The sequence below is a fragment of the Talpa occidentalis genome, unplaced genomic scaffold (assembly GCF_014898055.3).
Source record: "Talpa occidentalis isolate TD23 unplaced genomic scaffold, MPIMG_talOcc4v2.1 talOcc4.9, whole genome shotgun sequence".
Classification (NCBI taxonomy): Eukaryota; Metazoa; Chordata; class Mammalia; order Eulipotyphla; family Talpidae; genus Talpa; species Talpa occidentalis.
The window spans coordinates 35,512,468-35,520,024 of NW_023605305.1; the positions used below are offsets into that span (position 1 = coordinate 35,512,468).

General features: G+C 44.4%; 1 long non-coding RNA gene across 1 annotated transcript; it reads right to left on the bottom strand.

Moving 5' to 3' along the window:
• Window positions 1-2,338: 2,338 nt before the first annotated feature.
• LOC129145140 (uncharacterized) lies at window positions 2,339-6,159 on the bottom strand. The gene is made up of 3 exons (XR_008550261.1): window positions 6,077-6,159; window positions 5,556-5,696; window positions 2,339-2,395 (listed from the first exon to the last, which is right to left on the bottom strand). It is a non-coding gene; the product is annotated as an uncharacterized LOC129145140 (long non-coding RNA).
• Window positions 6,160-7,557: the final 1,398 nt, after the last annotated feature.

Sequence of the window (7,557 nt, forward strand, 5' to 3'; positions counted from 1 at the left end):
CCCCTGAACCTCGGTGTTCTCTAGCAGTGTTATCAGCACAGATTGTGAGAGGAATATTTAGTCTGTGTGCCGGCACATGATCCGATTCCCACCCACTTCCTCAGTCCTGAGGCCCCAGAAGGAGAGGGAATGGAGGAGGGAGTAGTTCCCTCTAGAGACAAAAAGTCTGCCCCATAATTTACTTTCCCACACAGCGACTTGAAGATCTCCCATTTCCACGATGTCAGAACTAGAAGGTACCTTGCAGCGTCATTTGGGGCAATTTATCTAATGGATGGAGAAACTAAGGCCCAGAGAAAAAGAAGGAATTTTCCCAAGATCTTGAAGGCCCCAAAACAGGACTAGCTAATCAGTTTCACCTCATGTGCCAACTCTGGTCAGTTACTTGTACGGCATATAAGAGTTCTGGGACTTTATCTGGGTTCAATGGAAAGGCAGGTCAGAATTGATTAGTCATGTCTGTCATGGGTGTGGTTCGAGAGTGCCACATAGATATTTATGTTCCTGCCAAAGAGGATGAAATTCTGCTCAGGCCTTCCTCACCATCCCCTAATTTTTCCCTGAAAGGCTTAGCAACATTCAGAGAAGATGGTTCCAAATAAGTTAAAAAGACTCAAGGAGACTAAAAACAAAATATCCAAAATTGTGAAGTAATTTTAAAAAAGCTAGAAGGTGGCAGCTATAGCTCTTGACCATCACCCAGACACCACAATCCTGGAATCCAGTAAGAGGCTCCATTGTGCTGAATTACAGTAGATGTTTGCAGTTTCTATCTCTCTTCCGATTAGGGCCCCAGTTTCTTCTTGTAGAATTTGCTTTTTCCAGTTGCATAGTTTATTGTCTCTGTCCTAACCTGCCACCCACCCCATCCAAGCCTGGAATTTGTATCTTTAAACAGGGAGACTAAGAGACTGGAAGTGTTTGAGGCTCATGCCTCCACCAGTCACAGCTTGCTCACCAGCTCTTCAGGCTCAGTATAAAGAGGCACCCCAATTGCACATCACTGTCATAGTCTGGGTCTCCTGCAAGTTAGTAAGCTCCTTAAGGACAGGGACTCTGTGTTTTCACTGATATGTTTTCCAAAGCTTAGCAAGATCCATGCACATAGTAGACATCCAATCATTTTTGCTCTTCTTAAAAGAATTCATGAAGGCACAAATACAAGAAATTATACAAGTTCTGAATCACATGACAAGATTTAAACAGTGCTGCCTCTCACTAGATTGACCTTGGACAATCTGTTTTGTCTCTGAACCTTAGCTCTCTTGTCTATAAATCAGAGACAAATACCTCCCAGGATTGCTTTTATAAAAAGATGCTTTTTTATATCTTAAGTGATGTACAGAGGGTAATTACTCATTTCTAAGGTAGGGAAGAGGTGGGTAATAGACCTGGATAATACAATTTAAAACTCCACACTAGTAGAAAACTAAGGTCAGGATAAAGCAGGTATTGTCCTTGTTCAAAAACAATTTGTGATTTAATATTTAATATCTATGTCAAGTTGAAATAACAGAGAAACTAATTCAAACATTAAAAGAATCTATTGACTTAATAAACTGGAAAATATTTGGTTGCTGGCTTCAGGCTAGGTTTGATCCAGTAGCTCAATTTATAAGCATCCAAAGATGCAATGCTTAAACCCTAATTGGTAGTCCATTTACTGAGCACATGGTAAGAATATAGGACATTTCCATTGAAAAATTTTATTTGCCCTTAATCTGACATGTTGATCAAATACAAATTTTGATGATTCAGGCATTAGAGTCTTTGTTTGCATACAGCAGAAACTAACTTAAGCAAGAGGAATTCTTTGGAAGGAATTGATGATGGCAGGCCCAGGTCCTAAGATCCAAGGGAAAACACGGAGGAATTTCAATAGGAGATTGACGTGCTTCAATTTATATTTTAGAAAAATCCCTCTGACAACAGCCCGTAAGAATGATGGAAGGGAGAAACAGGGGGTAAAAGGAGAATGGATATAAGACTGTAGCTGTGGTCCTGATCAGGGGTAAATGAGACCAGGCTAGGTCAGTAGTAAAGAAGTGTGAGGACATAAGAAAAGGTAATAAAAGGGGAATTAACAGCATATGGAGATAGATTGGATGTGGGGAAACCTGGCAACAACACCATTCACTGAATGGGGAATGTCCAGAGGATGGTTTCACCCCACCAGGTCTGGAGTCAGAGGTGGTACAGCCCTCATTTGTCCTGCAGAAAGCCTAGGCCAGGCAGTCTGCCCAGGGAGCCGGCCAGAGAGGGATGGGCTAGGAAAGGGTGGCCAGTTTGGTATCAGACGTCAGGGTCATTCCAAACCCTTTTGTGTACAGAGATGGCCCTCCAGAGCCAAGTTCTGTGATGCTCTCTGCTTCTGGCTTCCCGCCACGGGCATCATCTGTAGAAAATATTCAAAGATGTAAACATGATGATTTCATCAAGGTCCACATGTCAGGGGACTCATGTGCAGGCGATGGCAGCCCATCAAACCGTGGAAATTCTGACCCAGGAGGTTCAGACACAACAATGTGGAGGCTTCCCTCCCCCGCATCTCCCCTGGCCTGCGCCCAGTTCTCTAACGTGGTTAATTAATGTAATGAATTATGACAAACGTATATGGCGCCTCTGATTTGCTGACAGCTGATACAAACAGAGGCGGTGGCCAAGAATCCCAGTGCGTACATTACACACACACATACACATACACACACACACACATACCCCACAACTCCACCAAAAATAGCTTGCAACTGGGTTTGTAATTCAGTGACTTTTCCATCTGTACCGGAGCATGGCAAGAAGGGGTTGCTGCAGCTAAGGGTAAAGGGTTGAAAATATGTTGCTCCTTTTTTTGTTAGTATTATAATGACCACTTTCTCCTCACCACTGCCTCTCCCTGTGACATACATTCATTGCTTACCGTTAACCAACTCTGCATGGAAGGAAGGAAGGAAGGAAGTCACATTCATTGAGGTCCTACTATGTGCCAAGGGCTTTATACACTACAACAGAACTCTTTAGTGCAAGCAACAGAACCCCAACTGGATCACTTAGGATAAAACAAAACGGGGAGGGATGTAAAAGGAATGTGGAAATATGTCATATAATCAAACAGAAATTGAATACTCAAACCATAGGAAGAGCAGGGAAGTCACTAGAACCAGTGATCTTGTTAACAGACAGGGTGAGGGGCTCCCCAGGAACCTCAAACCTGCTTGTTCTAAAAAGGTTCTGCCATCCGCTGCATTAACACAAAACATACTCTAGTGTAGAGGACCTTCAATAGAAAAAGAACTTTAATACAATTAATGTGCCATGGAGAGAAGAGAAAGAATATAGTTAAAAGTTTCCCTGTGAAACACCCGAAGTTCCCCACCCGCTTGTGAGTAAATGCCCAACCAAACGGGGTCAGCCCAAAGCAGGGCCACTGAGGCCCAAAAGCTAACCGCAAGTCCAGGAAAGGGGCAGAGGGGGACTGGCAAGCTTATAAGGAAAAGAGCACAATCAAAATCCAAGTCAAGATAAAGGCTGCCATTGTCAGCCTCCCCGCGGGTCTCTTACCCACATCTCTGTCTCTTAATAGTGTCTCCTTCCTTGTCCCCCAAGTCCCTGGCACAAGTCCAGTGCGGAGAAGTAAGCACAGCTTCTTCTTCACATGTGCCTCCTCCAGGTCTTCTTCCTGTCTCTCCCTTCTTCCTTCCTCCTCGGCTTCTCCCAGTCTTTTCTAGCTTCTCGTCCCTGCTCAGCTCCCCACTACCTTCGGTGGGGCAAGGAACCTGGAACCTCCCCTTTGTGTGGATATCACACTGTTTCAAGCTGAGTTTTCTCTCTCTCCCCATCTTGATCTATCTATCCTTAGGGGATTCTCATTTTCCATGGATTCTGTATTTGTGAATTTCTTTACTTGCTAAGGTTTATTTGTAACCCCCAAATCAATATTTGTGGCATTTTTGTGGTCACTCATGGCCATGCACAGAGGGGTGAAAAATTTGAGCTTTCTGATGCACATCAACCCAGCTCAGGTGGAACAAGTCACACTCTGCTTTCAACACTTACTGCAATAAGTGTCTTTTCCACTGTCTATTCGGTGCTACTTTTTTTTTTCATTTTAATGTTTTGTGTTGCAGATTTCACTCTTGAAAATGGCCCCAAGCATAGCGCTGAAGTGCTGTCTAACAATTCCTAGGTGCAAAAGGGCTGTGATATACCTTTCGGGAGAAAACACGTGTGTTAGATCAACTTCGTTTAGGCCTGAGTTACAGTGCTGCTGGCCAGGCGTTTAATGTTAGTGAATTAAAAATACCACTTAAATAAGGTGTCTTTGACCAGAAACAGCATAAAAATATGTACAGTCACTTAACAAAGGGGATAGGCTCTGAGCGATGTGTTGTTAGGCAATTTTGTCGTTATTCAAACGTCATGGGGTGTAATCACACAGACCTCCACAGTCTAGCCTGCTGCACACTAGCCTGGTCTAGTCTACCTGGACCACCGCCACGCGTGCAGCCCATCCGTGAGGGAAACGTCAAGCGGTGCATGACTGTATCAATAGGTTGATGCAAATGTTGTAACCAGAGGCTCACAGGAGCCTTAGCCTGTATTTCCCCTAGGAACAATGGTTCAGTCTTCATAAATTCAGCTTGTGTTGATTTTGTAGAACAAAACGACTACGGAAAATGAGAGTCGTCCTATTTCTCCTTCTCTTTGCCTTCCTCTCTTACCCCAGCTCAGAGTCCTTAGCAGGGCAAGGAACCAGTTAACCACGGCCAAGTCTCATTACTTATGAAGAGAAGAGAGAGGGGCTCTTCACGGTTTGAAAAACCCTAAGGGACAACCTGGGACTGACTGAATGTGGTGGAAGTAAGGAAGGTCACATTTGTCCATCGCATCTCCCAGGGAGACCACATACAAGGCCAAAGTAGTCATTCCCAAGGGACTAGAAGTCTGTTCTCATATGATAGAGAAAGCTGACTGAGCAGACAAACGTATCACACACATACACACGGAATTCTCATGGCACAAGTCATACCAGAGCCACGAAGCACCTGTAACATTGCCAACTGCTTGTCCTAAAATGAACCTTCTTTTCATTTATTTAAGAGCATTTTAAAGGGAATCTTATATTTCTGCCAGATATATAGAAATTGATCATCAAAACGAACTCAAAACTGTTAAACAGCATAATAAATGTAAATCCAGGAACCATATAAAATCCCCTCACCTGAAACTGACCCTTTGTTTAGAAACATAGATTTTTGTTTTGGTATCTGTCCTGGAATGGGAGCCCTGCTCAGAGGCACATGTTTCTCATGCACTTCAGCCCAGGCACTGCCTGGCACAGGGCACTCAATAAATATTTTATACCTGGCCTCTCCCTCCCAGGTGCATTTGGAGAGGGGACTGATGAAAGAAGAGGAAGCCTCAGGAGGAGAGGAAGGACAGAGGGAGGCAGAGAGAGGGGGAAGGAGTACTGTCAAACTTGGCTGAACCCTCTCTGACCTAACATCTCAACACTAGATGGCCCATGCACTTACTGGCCCCCTACCCAAAGCATGCACCTCTTTCCTCAGCATATTTTTCTGAATTGTCTCCTCTTCTGGAAATGCTCTTTCCTTTCTCTTCATGACTCATTCTTCAATTTCTACCTCCTCTCCTGTATCAGTTGGGAAACTTTCATTAACATGTTACAGAAGACACAACTGAAAGAAATTTAAATGCAAGAACATTAAGTCTCGAGGCAGGGAGACCCCATAGACCTTAATTCAACAATGACATCAAGAATCAGGTACAGGGCCTCCCCAGTGGCACAGTGGTTGAGCGCTGGGTTGCGAAGCTGCCCACAGCCTCTGCAGTGCCAGTTCCATCCCTAGCTGCTCCCCAGCCACTGAAGGAGGGTCCCGCATGGCACGCAGACCTCTCCTGCCGCCCGCTGCTCCCTCAGCAGTGTACTTCGGTCCTTCTGTCTGCTCTGCTCCCCGCTCTGGCTCTGGTGACTTCTCTCACCCTCCCGCACTTCTGACTGTACCCAGTGCTTGTATAAATAAATAAATAAATCTTTAAAAAAAAAAAAATCAGGTACCTTCCATCTCTTGCTCTGCCATCCTCAGTACTACAGCCTCGTGATTGCAAGATGGCTACAACAGCTCCAATCATCATATCTTCTCCAAGTCTAGATTTGGCACAAGGAGCATATTTGTTTTTAAGCATTAAATAACTTTCCTAGGATACCACCACTAACTTCTCTTGGTAGCTACTTGGTCAGAAAAGTCACTTGCCCCATCTGAAACCAGTCACCAGCAAGGGGGATACAATTAGCATGATTGGCTTTGATGAATCAAGATTCACCCCTTAAAGAGATGGATGGAGTAGGCTTCTCTGAAGTACTTAAATGTCACATAGTGGAGCAGGGAACCTGAATCAAATCTATGTTCTGTGCTGAAAAGTCGGTTGCATTCTTTTAAATACTTCCCCTTTATATACCTACCCCTGAGTCCACTTGGATAAAATTCCTCTTTGATCCACAAGAAGCCCTGTGTCTAATGGTTCAAGTGTGTCCAGTCGTGTCTCCCCTTCAGACTCTTTTGCACAAAGACCACTCCATACCCTCTATCTCCTTTGTCTAGACTTGTTGAGTTGTTCTACCCTTATCACAACACAGTATAATTTATAATTTATCTGATTCTGAGTCTGTCTTTGTCACTAAGCTGTAAGATTCCCTCTGGGATAGATCTAGGGGCTTGGTCTGCCTAACAAGGTGCCGGGGTGCCCGGTGAATGCTAGTTACATTGAATTTACTGAATTGAATGGTGAGGGCAAAGGGGAGGAGTAGCAGGAGAGAGAGGAGCAGAGGAAGGAGAGAATAGGACAAAGCAGTCAATAAAATACAGGCTTTGGTTGCAGACAAAACATAAGATGCCTGGGAGAGCCAATTCACTAACTGGGATGGAGGCTCTATTGTGGGAAATAATCATTTGTTAGCTTAAATAAACCCTTTTACCTCAATTACTTGTAATAGAATACAAAGGTATTGACTCAGCCTGGGGAGGAAGGCAGGAGCTCAAACCCAACACCACTTCACTAGCAGAAACTAATTGCCCCAAGGCTTAGGTCAAAGGTTATTGCAGGATTAAAATTGACAGTGAAAACAATAGCAAGGCCTTGACTCCTGAATTAGCTAATTGCTCCTCTCTTCTGCCTGCTGGCCAGGGCTGGGTTTCTAATGGACCTGCCCCTTTGGCTGGCGGATCCCTTGGTCCAAAAAGTTGCTATTTGCAACCCTCCCTGGCTAACCTGAGCCTTCATTATACTGGACCCTACTCCAGAAAGTCTGGAGCTAAAGAAAGCGTGTGTGTTGTGGAGTTGGGGAGAGTAGGAGAGAAGGGAGTTGAAGCAACTTGGGGGAGCTGATTAATGTCTTCAAAAGAAGCAAGAGTTATAGGAGCATTCACTATGTCCCAGGCATGGGGCTAGAGTTTTATAGGAATTTTTTTTTTTTAATCTTCAGTGAGTCCTGGCCTTCTCCACCAAAATGAACCCAGGTTCTGGGGAAAGAGCTGGTCC